Source organism: Myotis yumanensis, unplaced genomic scaffold (genome assembly GCF_028538775.1).
Source record: "Myotis yumanensis isolate MYYU_CA2020_CCGP unplaced genomic scaffold, mMyoYum1.0.hap1 SCAF_9, whole genome shotgun sequence".
Taxonomy (NCBI): domain Eukaryota; kingdom Metazoa; phylum Chordata; class Mammalia; order Chiroptera; family Vespertilionidae; genus Myotis; species Myotis yumanensis.
Window position 1 is genome coordinate 15,120,143 of NW_027223760.1, and position 13,010 is coordinate 15,133,152.

Genomic DNA, 13,010 nt, shown 5'->3' on the forward strand with positions numbered 1-13,010 from the left:
TTTTGCTAAAAATTAAGCTTGCAGGTCTTGCAATTTATATCACTTTATGAACATATTAAAAATTCAAAATAGCAATTATCTTTCCATATATAAATTACAAATTAATACATCAATGTTCTAATTATAAATTAGAAAATTAGTTAACTTCAGCATGAACTCAATACCTTTCTATGAATACATGTTTATCTTCTGATTTTGACAAAACTGAAGAACAGAACTAAGCTTAGAATATTTTAATAGGATTCAAACACCAGATGAGACCAGCTGGCCAAACAGCCTGAGCAGCTGGTCAAACAGCTTCTAAATTTCTGTCAACTTATTCACAGAAAAATCCCAGGCATGATCCTGGTTGAGTGCTATTTGAGTTCTACTGAAACTGTGTTCAGTTTTATTGAGAAAAATATTCCTTTCTTTAGTGCTTCATCCGTAGATAAAATAAAATAAGCTTCTATTTAATGAAAATAAGGCTTGCTACTACTACTACTCAAGGCTTGAAAAATACAATCGTGAGCAAAAGATGAATAGAAACTAATAAAAACTACAACAAATTATTTTCTTTTTTTATGTCTTCAATATATTTTCAAGTTTACAATTACCTTTCATTTTATTTACTTTAAATCTTTATTGTTGAAATTATTAAATATGACCCCTTTTCCCCCATTGATCTCTCCCATCAGACCCCCCAAACCCCATCCCAGGCCTTCACCACCCTATTGTCTGTGTCTATGGGTTACACATATGTGCACACAAGTTCATTGGTTGCTCTCTTTCCACCCACCATCTCCTCCCTCCCCTTTGAGGTTCAACAGTCTGTTCCATGCATCTGTCTCTGAGTCTATTTTTGCTCACCAGTTTATGTTGTTCATTAGATTCTACATATGAGTGAGATCATGTGATACTTATCTTTCTTTGATTGGCTTATTTCACTTAGGATAATACTCTCCAGGTCAATCCATGCTGTTGAAAATGGTAAGAGTTATTTATTTTTTATTGCCAGGTAGTGTTCTATTGTATAGATGTATCACAGTTTTTTAATCCATTCATCTGCTGATGGGCACTTAGGCTGTTTTCAAATCTTAACTATTATAAATTGTGCTGCTATGAACATAGGAGTGCATATATTCTTTCTGATGAGTGTTTCTGATTTCTTAGGATATACTAGAAGCCTGTTGCATGAAGAGATTTGTGCAATAGGCCTTCCATCCCCTGGCTGCCGGCACTGGTTTTCCTCTGGCACCCAGGACCCAGGCCTTTGGTCTAGCCACAGCGAGGCTTGGTTTTATTTTTTTGCATGTATCTGTCCAATTTTCCCAACACCATTTATTGAAGAGACTGTCTTGACTCCATTGTATGCTCCGTGCCTCCTTTGTCAAATATTAATTGAGTGTAATGGGTTGGGTAGATTTCTGGGTTCTCTGTTCTGTTCCATTAATCTATATGCCTGTTCTTATGCCAGTAACAGGCTGTTTTGAGTACAGTGGCTTTGTAGTATAACTTGATATCTGGTATTGTGATCTCTCCAACTTTGTTGTTTCTTAAGATTGCTGTGGCTATTTAGAGTCTTTTTTGGTTCCATATAAATTTTTGGAGTGTTTGTTCTAGATCTGTGAAATATGCCCTTGGTATTTTAATGATGTTGAGGATTTTAGCATAGGGATTGCAATGAATCTATAGATTGTTTTGGGTGATATGGACATTTTAATGATGTTGATTTCTACTAATCCATGAACATGGTATATTCTTCCAATTGTTTATATCTTCCTCTATCTCTTTTTTCAACATCCTGTATTTTTCAGACTACAGGTCTTTTATTTCCTTGGTTAAGTTTATTCCTAAGTATATTAATTCTTTTGTTGCAATGGTAAATGGGATTGTATTTTAGTTTCTCTTTCTGAGAGTTCACTATCAGTGTATAAAAATGCTATGGATTTTAGGGTGTTAATTTTGTATCCTGCTACATTGCCAAATTCATTTATTAAATTTGGTAGTTTTTTGATGGAGTCTACTGTACATAGCTTTCTGTACATCCAATTCGGATGCCTTTTATTTCTTCTTCTTGTCTGATCACTTTGGCTAGCACTTCCAGTACTATGTTAAATAAGAGTGGTGAGAGAGAGCATCCCTGTCTTGTTCTTGTTCTTAGGGGAAAAGGTTTTAGTTTTTGCCCATTGAGTATGATGTTGGCTGTAGGTTTTTCATGTAAGGCTTTTATTATGTTGAGGTATGGCCCCTTTATTCCTGCTTTGCTGAGAGGTTTTATCAAGAAAGGGTGTTGGATTTTGTCAAATGCTTTTTCTGCATCAATTGATATGATCATGTGGTTTTTATCTTACAATTTGTTTATGTGATGTATTACATTTATTGATTTGTGGATATTGTAGCACCCTTCATCCCAGGGATAAATACCACTTAGGTCATGGTGTTTGAACTTTGTAATGTATTGCTAGATCCAATTTGCTAATATTTTGTTGAGGATTTTAGCATCCATGTTCATCAGTGATATTGGCCTGTAGTTCTCCTTCTTTGTAGTGTCTTGATCTGGTTTTGGGATTAGGGTAACGCTGGCCTCATATAAAAAGCTTGGAAGTGTTCCTTCCTCTTGAATTTTTTAGAATAGTTTGAGGAGGATAGGTATTAGTTCATCTTTGAATGTTTGGTAAAACTCCCCTGTGAAGCCATCCTTCCTGACCAAGGCTTTTGTTTGCTGGAAGTTTTTTGATTACTGCTTCAATTTCATCAGTAGTTGTCAGTCTATTCAGATTCTCTGATTCTTCCTGATTAAATTTGGGAAGATTGTATTTTTCTAGGAGTATGTCCATTTGGTCAAAGTTGTCTAGTTTGTTGGAATAAAGTTGTTCATAGTATTTTTTTTTTACGATCATTTGTATTTGTATGGGGTAAGTTGTTAGTTCACCTCTTTCATTTCTGATTTTGTTTATTTGGGTCACCTCTCTTTGTTTCTTGGTGAATCTGGCAAGAGGTTCATCAGTCTTGCTTATCCTTTCAAAGAACCAGCTCTTGGTTTTATTGATCTTTTATATTGTTTTTGTTGTTTTGGTCTCTTGTCATTTATTTCCACTCTGACCTTTATTATTTCTTCTGCTTACTCTGTGCTTCCCTTTTTGCTCTCTTTCTAATTCTTACAGTTGGAGTGTTAGATAACTTATTACAAGTTTTTCTTGTTTTTCAGGTAGGCCTATAGTGCTATGAACTTCCTTTTCAGGACTGCTTTCACTGTGTCCCATAGATTTTGGATTGTTGTGTTTTCATTGTCATTTGTTTCCAGAATGTTTTTATTTCTTCTTTGATCTCTCTGGTAACTCATTCATTATTTAATATCATGCTATTTAGCCTCCATATGTCTGATTGTTTTTGAGTGTTTTTATTGTAGTTGATTTCTAATTTTATGCCATTGTGATCTGAGAATATGCTTAATATGATTTCAATTTTCTTGAACTTGTAGAGACTTAGCTTGTGTCCTAACATGTGATCTACTAATATATTTGAAAATGTCCCATATGCACTTGAGAAGAATGTATATTCCATAGTTTTGGGGTGAAATGTTCTGAAGATGTCAATTAGCTCCATGTGATCTAGTGAGTCATTTAGGATTGTTGTTTCCTAGTTGATCTTTTGTCTAGAACAGCTGTGGGCAAACTAGGGCCCGCAGGCCGGATTTGGCCCGTTTGAAATGAATAAAACTAAAAAAAAAAAAGACCGTCCCCTTTTATGTAATGATGTTTACTTTGAATTTATATTAGTTCACACAAACACTCCATCCATGCTTTTGTTCCGGCTCTCCGGTCCAGTTTAAGAACCCATTGTGGCCCTCGAGTCAAAAAGTTTGCCCACCCCTGGTCTAGAAGATATATCCAATTATTTCAATGGGGTATTAAAGTCCCCTACTATGATTGTATTGTTGTTTATCTCTCCCTTGATATCTTTCAGAAGTTTTTAATATATTTAGATGCTCCTGTATTGGGTGCATATATGTTTACCATGTTATATCCTCTTGTATCAATCTCTTTATTATTATAAAGTGGCCTTCATTATCTCTTGTTATGGCCTTCATTTTGAGGGCTATTTTGTCAGATATAAGTATTGCTACCAAAGCTTTATTTTCACTTCCATTTGCCTGAAGAATTTTTTTCCCATCCCTTCACTTTCTGTCTGTGTGAGTCCTTTGTTCTTAGTAGGTCTCTTGTAGCCAGCATACATGTTTTCTTATCCATTTGGCTACCCTATGTCTTTTGATTAGAGCATTTAATCCATTTACCTTTAAGATTATTATTGATAGGTACCTGTTTGTTGCCATTTTTATTCTTTATGCCTGTGCTCCTTCCTCCATTTTTATTTATTTTTTTACAACAGTTCCTTTAGCATTGCTGGTTTGGTGCTAATAAACTCCCTTAGTCTTTTTTTTTTTTTTTTTTTGTCTGTGAAGCGCCCGATTTCCTCTTCAATTTTGAATGATAACCTTGCTGGATAGAGTATTCTTGGATTCAGTCTCTTGCTTTTCACTACTTTGTATACTTCATTGCATTTCCTTCTTGCCTGATGTGTTTCTGTTGAGAAATAATTTGATAGTCCAATGAGAGATCCCTTGTAGGTAACTTTCTGTCGCTCTCCTGCAGCCTTTAAGATTCTTTCTTTGTATTCTACATTTACCAATTTAATTATGATGTATCTTAATGTCGGTCTCTTTGGATTCATCTTGATTGGGAATCTATGTGCTTCTTGGACTTGTGGGACTTTTTTCTTCCCAAAGTCAGGGAAGTTTTCTGTCATTATTTCTTCAAACAGGTTTACTATTCATTGCTCAGCTTCCTCTGTTGTTTCATTTTGTGTTGGCCCAAAGCTCCCATAGACTCTCCTTCTGCTTTTTAACTTTGTTTGTATCTAGTTGCTGCTCTGATTGGGTGCTGATCTAGTTGGGTGATTTTTCCAACTTGTCTTCTAACTCGCTGATTCAGCCCTCAGCTTCTTCTATTTTAGTGTTGAACCCTTCCATTGTATATTTCATTGCAGCTATGTCATTCTTCAGTTCCTCTTGATTCTTACTCATGTTGGTGTATTTCTCATTCAGCTCCTTATCACTTTCATTGAGTTGCATGTATTTGTCTTCAAGACATTTGAGCACCCTTATAACTATTAGTCTGAATTATGTCTATGAAAAATTAATTTCCTCCATTTCATTTAGTCCATTTTCTTGCGATTCTTCCTTTTCTTTTTTTTGTCTCCCATTTTTGCTGTCCCATTGCATTTGTTTCTATGCATTAGATCAAATTGCTATGCCAACCAGATTTTTGGGGGTGGTCCTATGTAGTAGGTGCTTTGTGGGACCCAGTGTTGCAGTCTCTCAGATCTCCTGAGCTGGGTGCTGTAGGAAAGCTCCCTACTTCAGTTATTTGGGTTCTCCTGATGTAGATAGGTCTTGAATGTTATTGTCCCATTCATGGATGGAGTCTCTTCATAGGTTGTCTAAGTATGTGACTCACCCCCGACTTCATGCAAGCTGTGGTAGATGTGCTCAGGGGCCTAGCACTCATGGAAAGTGTTGCCTGAAGTCTCACTGGCTTGCAACTCACTGTGCAGTCCTGTAGCCTCCTTCCAGAGCGGTGCGCAACTCTGACTCACTGTGGGATCCCTATCCCTGTGAGGACTCACTGTGGGGTCCTAGAGCCTGTGGCTGGGCTGGGGTGCACTCTGCAACTCTGAGCATGACTCTGGCTACTGTGGCATGCATTCTGGGACTCACTGCAGGGGTCCTGGAGTCAGCACTGGGGTGGCGAGGGTCATGATGACTGCAGTTGAGGTGGTACAACTCTGGCCAGGGTAGGGTGCTCTCTGAGGCTCACTGAGCATCTGGAGTGGTGTCCTAGCCCAGAGAGTGCCCGCTGTGGTAGCAGGGGCTCCCTGTCCAGAAGAGCCTGATTCCAGCGAGATCTAACTGTTCCCCCCGCAACACACACACACCCTACCATGAACATCCACACAGTCCCCTCTCACTCCCTTACTCACTCACACTCTCTCTCTCACTCCAGTCTTGCTGGCTGCCATGTTTTAGCCCTTCAACAAATTATTTTCAATTTTAGTGAGAAAATAACGTTCCATGGAACTTTTAAAAACTAAAAATCAGTTTAAATTTAAACTCTTCTTTAAAGATTTTATCTTCATTAAAAAAATAAATTTTTATGGACTCCCTAACCCAGATATCATGTCCAACAAAAAGGGGAAATTTTGAGAATATCTCTATGTCTCTGGTAACACTTTCAAATCCCAGATCCCAGTTAATATCTACAAATCCCATTTTTCTTATATTTTATAACATGAGAAAAACTACCCTACATTTTGCAACTTCCAGACACCCTTCTAATTGTATAGAATAAATAATTTTTCATATATAATTATTCAAAACTAAATTTTAAGGATTTTCTGTAACCAGAACTTTTTAATATTCACTTTATGTTATAATCTTGAATTCTTATCCATTTGTGTATCCTGATTCACCCAATGAGTGTTTTATTGCTTGGATGGATAATGACTTTCAATCCCAGTTTTTCAAAGGGCAGACATCTAACACTATAGGCCTGTCATTCTTTTGTCCACCATATTCTATCATCACAAATTGCAAATTCAGATCTCTCAGGTCAGTATTCATCATAAAGACCAGGTGTCTTTCAGTCATGGATACTCCACAACTAATCATTGTTATTCTCTCATACTGCCGGCAGCATCATTCAGGGATGACTAACTCTGACTTTATTTTACTCTATGAATCAGAAGTGGTTATGGATAATATGAATACTCAATATTGAATTATATGAATTAAATGTCAGCATTCAGTTAGAGATATTAATAACAGCCTATGTTTTACTATAAGGGTTAGTATTGGTTTGAATTAGATATAAGGCAAAATATCATACTGAAAACTACATAATAGAAATGTGCTTTGATCCTTAATCTTCTAGGTTTTTTATTATACTTTATTTCATTTTTTCTTAGACATAACATTTACTTGTTTTCCAACTACAACAGAAATAGAAACATACACACACACACATATATTAAAATAACAAGTTATGTTAATTTTCATAATTTGTGTTCCTTCTGTTAGTAGTACCTGATTCTATTAAAATTAACAAATTTAATTTCAGTCCTATGCTTAATGAAAAAAAATCTGATGAGAGGCTAATTTACAAAGTATACAAGAATATAATTTTATAATAAATCTTTCCAGTGTTAGTTGTAACTGCATTACATGAAATGTTTCCCTTCACAGAAACTCGGAACAGCTCTTACAAAATGAAGCGAAACATTCTGTGTTCATCTCTGGCAAGCACTGAACGAATGCAACTCACTCACAAAGGATCTAAAAGTGCTGCCTCCGGGGCATAAACCACACTGATATGCTGTATGATGAGTCCTGGTGAGTGGCTACTATCTAGGACCTCTTCCTCTCTTCTCACACTAGTGAACCCGTCTCATATGAAGGCTAAGAGAAAACTAAAGACATTGAAGAAGTGAAACTCAGCATGCTCCACTCAACTATTCCTAAGAGAAGCATTCTAAAGCAAAATCGGCAGACATCCTCTCTTTCATACACACACATACACACAAAGGAAACAACACACACCAAAAGGCAAATGTTGAAGTTCAATCATCAGATGGACTTTCAGAGGCCAAACATGTGACAACAGCAATAGTTCAAGTAAATTATATGTGAAAATTTAAACAAGCCACTTTCAAGTTAACACATAAGTGAAGGAGCTATGATCTTTGTGTGTCAGAGTTAGAAAGATTAGGCATTATCTCCAAATGCTAGTCACTTTACAGTCATCAATGAGACTAATGTACATATTTTTGCACCTTGCACATGTAAAAGCAGATAAAATATCGAATATGTCATTTACAATGTCTTTTACCAGCTCAGCATATAGGATGCATATAGATTATATCAAAGTAGTAGACAGAGGCCTGTGCAAACCCTGTAAAAATAGTATATCGGATATCTGCTAATTGAAAAACAGAAACAAAATCAGTTTGTTCTTTGGAAGTGATGCTATTCAAACTGCCACAAAATACAAAGGGCTGAAAAACGTATGCCATTCCTACAACATGTACTTATTCAATAAAGATTTGATTTAAAAGATTATAAATGAAGACTTTAAGTACTTGTTTTCTACATGCATATCATTCCTTATTAAAGAAAAAAATATGTGAAAAAGCCATTGGTAATTGCTTTGTCAACAGTTGTAGAAAATGCCAAATCACTCCACTAAGTTGAGCACTTAAGGTCTCTGCAGTTTTGTACACATAATTTAAAATACTGTTAATGATTCCATTGGTAATCTGACTTGGAATATGGCAGTCTTCATGTGGAGGGCAATGGTCCACAGTTTGTGTTTCATTTCTTAGGTGTGAACAGTTATCTAGAAGAACAGTACCCTCCATCATCAATAATCCGTACCCCTCTCCTGGCAGCTCCTGGTTGACTTGAGCCATTGCCCTTTGCCCTCCCATCCACCTGTGCTGTCTCTATCATCCTTTTACAAAGGTCAAGAAAGCGTGCCTCAATTCTTTTGTTCTGTTTGGCTGATGCGTGATAATGTTTTGCTCCCACAGATTCCGCATATGATTCTGCTTCCTAAATGGAAACATGTCTCTCCTTTTCCAAAAGTCTATTGTGTGACCAACTATACATGCACAGATTTCATTTCCAACACTTTCTGTAATTCTTTGGCTAGGTATTTTACCTTCTGAAAAGAATCTTTGTCTGTTATATCATAAGCTAAAATAGTTTTGTTTGAATCTCTGTAGGAAATTTGATTCAATGCATGGAATCTCTCTCGATCTGCTGTATCCCTTATAGCAAGATTTACTCTTTCCCACCAATATTTAACTTGTTTGTTTCAAATGATGCCTGCGAAGTGGTGATGTGTTCGCCCTTCAACTCACCGGTGAAGTCTTCCCCACGCTCTGAGCTCCCTGCAGCCCTTGTAGTGCCTTCACAGTGGCAGCCTGTGCAGGCCCCTTCACACTGGCCCCCTAACCTAACCCCCCTGACCCAACCCCCCTAACCCAACCCTGGGTGTCCTCTCCACTGTCTCCTAGGGCAGAGCCTGGAAGGGCCCAGGGAAAGTCTGAGAATGAAGAGCCCCAGCAGCCATATCAGGCACCAGACAAAGGTGAACTCTTCTAGGTTTTTTATCATTTCAATTACAGTTGACATACAATATCATATTAGTTTGCTGTTTGAATCAGGTCGCTAGAAAAATTTTGGAAGATAACCTAATGCATATATCAAAGTTATTGACACTAGAAATTTAAATAATTTGTTCTCACTGCTTTTGCTATAGTTTTATTATTAAACACTGGAGATAGTCTAACCAGTTAATCAATACTACAATTAATTATTTCTAGAAAGACTGACTTAACATGAATTAGCCTGAAACCATATTGGTATGTAACTTCAAAACCTAAATAACTCAATTTCAAACACTAGATAGCATGTCAAAGAACTCAGTTGCTTAGAGTTATAAATTGGAACCCAGTTGATCTTTGAGGTCTTCTCAGAGAAATGTATTGTTAAAAATGTGATATCCCGTTGATATTTTAATACTATGTTTGAGTTGCTACAACGAATGATCTGAGTTGTTTATATGGGCTGAACAAGTAATACAGACTCATATTGTATGTGGTTTAAGCCTGGAAAGATAATACTATTTAGACTATTCTACCTGTAAAAGACTGTTTCTAATTTGTAAATTATGGACAGTAATATTATTTACCTCTTAAGTTTTTGTGAAGGATTAAAGTAATATTTATAAATTGTTTTATGGCATATCGATTTTAAAAGACCTAAGTTCAGACTAGTGATCATTCTTTTGGGCAAATTTCTTAATTAACATTCTTTTTAAAAATTTATCTCTATTGTTGAAAGCATTACAGATCCCCCCCCCGCCCCGCCCGCAATTGACCCCCTCCACCTTGCACCTCCTTCCCCCAGGCCTACCACACTATTGTCTGTGCCCATGGGTTATGCATATATGTTCTTTGGTTAACCTCTTCCACTCCTCCACTCTCCTTCCCTCTGAAATTCATCAGCTGTCCCATGCTTCTGTGTCTCTAGATCTGTTTTATTCCTCAGTTTATTTTGTTCATTATATTCTACATATAAGTGAGATTAGGTGATACCTGTCTTTCTCTGTCTGGCTTATTTCATTTATCATAATACTCTCCAGATCCCTTCATGCTGTCTCAAAGGGTAAGATATCCTTCTTTTTTACTGCTGCATGTATTCCATTGTGTAAATGTACCACATCTTTTAATCCACTCATCTACTGATGGGCACTTAATACCTCAAAATGTTCAAAAATTCTATGTAAGGTATAATATGTATATATATATATATATATATATATATATATATATATGTATATATGCTATATATATGTTAAAATATCTTAAAGATATATATGTTAAAATATATATGAGCTATATATATGTGTTAAAATATTCTGTGCTTCCTTAGTACTTATACCCTAGCTGGGAGCACAGGCAGCAGATTTACTAGTGCCATTAAGAGAATATGGAGCCCGGCTGGTGTGGCTCAGTGATTAAGCATCAACCTATGAACCAGGAGGTCACGGTTCGGTTCCCAGTCAGGGCACATGCCCCCATTGCAGGTTTGATCCCCAGTAAGGGGTGTGCAGGAGGCAGCCGAATCTCAGAGGGAAGTTTGCGGTGGGTGGGTGGGAGGTAATCAATCAAAGACCTTATATGCATACATTCATAACCCACAGACACAGACAATAGAGGGCGCTGGGAGGGCTGGAGGGGCTAAAGGGGAGAAAAGGTGACATATGTAATATTTTCAACAATAAAGAATTTTTAAAATTACTAAATAAGTAAATAAATAAATAAAACACTTTACATCTTTGAGGGATTCCAAAGACAAGAAACAGTATTTTCCAATGATTCCTTTATACAGTTTGTATATATATATATATATATATATTTTTTTTTTTTTTCTGTATGCATATATATCATATAAATGGTGTGTCTTCCACACACTCACATTGGTATTTTGTATGTAAGGTAAGAATTGTCTCATTCTAACATTATTTAACATTGTTATGTCTTTTATCATCAATCCCTTATAGAAAAACATCCACACTACTACATGCACGAATTAGGAGCTGGAGCTACAAAGCCCATTAAAACATGATTAATTTCTGTCCTTGAAGTCTGAAAGAGAGGTATATGAAAAAGAGCTATATATGCTGTAAAGGAGAGATGAACAATGCATTGTGGAAGTAGAGGGGAAGAAATAGGAAGTTCTTAAATGAAGGTAGTTAGAAGAAATTTCAGAAGCTGGAGGCAAAGGCCATTTGGAAGCTAGAGCTACAAAACCTGTAAGAACATGATTAATTTCTGTCCTTGATGTCAGGAAAATAGGTATATGAGAAAGAGCTATAAGTGCTATAAAAGAGTACACTGTGTTATGGGAGTGGAGATGAAGAAATAGCAAATTTTTAAAAGAAAGTAGATAAAATTTAAAGGTAAAATAAAATTTGAGTGGAAGCTTAAAGAATTTATATGATTTAATTAGTGCATTTCATCTCCTCAGTAATTGGAAAGATGATTTCTTCCTGCCATTATTAATTACTCATTTCTGATTAGAAACAAGTTACTAAAATTAATCCAGATAAATACATAGGAGTGTTTTAAGAGAACAACCCTTGTGTCTACTTATCTTCAACTATTCTTTTTAGGATATTGCATAAGAAACGTGTAATTTCAGTAGATGAAAATAAAAGCCCCATTGTTAATTAATCTGAAATGAAACAAGTCATTATATAATATTTTCTCAATATTTTCTTTAGTTGTCCTAGCTCAGTGATGGCGAACCTTTTGAGCTCGGCGTGTCAGCATTTTGAAAAACCCTAACTTAACTCTGGTGCTGTGTCACATATAGAAATTTTTTGATATTTGCTACCATAGTAAAACAAAGACTTATATTTTTGTTATTTATTTTATATATGTAAATGCCATTTAACAAAGAAAAATCAACCAAAAAAATGAGTTCACATGTCACCTCTGACACGCGTGTCATAGTTTCGCCATCACTGTTAGAGCGTCAGAATTGGGAGTGAAGGGTCCTGGGTTTGATTCTGGTCAAGGGGACATGCCCAGTAGGGGCTCAATCCCCAGTAGGGGCCCAATCCCCAGTAGGGGCCGGGAAGAGGCAGCCAATCAGCAATTCTCTTTCATCATTGATGTTTCTATTTCTCTCTCCCTCTCTCTTCCTCTCAGAAATCAATAAAAATATATTTTTTAAAAAATTTAAAAAAGATTTCCTTCAGTTTATTTAATTACCATTTACCATTGCATAAACTATTTATGAAACTACTAAAATGGTTGTGGTATTTCCTGATTTTTTAAAGTGCTGATATTGAATAATAGTACTTTTATGTAAACCTCATGTACCAAGAAAAATAATTTATTTTATTAAAAAGAGATAACATTTAACATGGATTAAAAACAGCTATAATATCATCTGGCATTTAGTAAAAGTACATAACGGATGCTGAATGGACTAGTGTATAAAGAATGAATGAATGAATGAATGAGTCATGCTCCATAAGACTTAATTAATATAATTAATGTGTGTGATGTTTTGTGTGTAAATTATATTTTATATACCTATAATACAGTCAAAGAAACAGATACATACCCCTATTTACCCGTGTGAGATTGACTATGTAGCTGACATCTGTTTCCTTTTCATCCTCTGATTTTTTATATGGTTAAGTTTTCATCAGTATGCTTGCTGTTGCTAAGATATGTACTTTTCTGTATTTTTATTGCTTTTTTTCTCATATATACGTACATAATATGTGTGTGGTTGAGAAAGGAAGGAGACTAACTAATGTCTCTTTATCTCCCTCTGCCCCTAAGTGTCTCTCTCTCTCTCTCTCTCTCTCTCTCTCTCTCTCCCTATCATA

General features: G+C 35.9%; 1 pseudogene; it reads right to left on the bottom strand.

The window, feature by feature from the left end:
- Nucleotides 1–8,428: 8,428 nt before the first annotated feature.
- LOC139016802 (ras-related protein Rab-21 pseudogene) overlaps nucleotides 8,429–13,010 on the bottom strand; it is a 34,133-nt pseudogene continuing 29,551 nt past the window's right edge.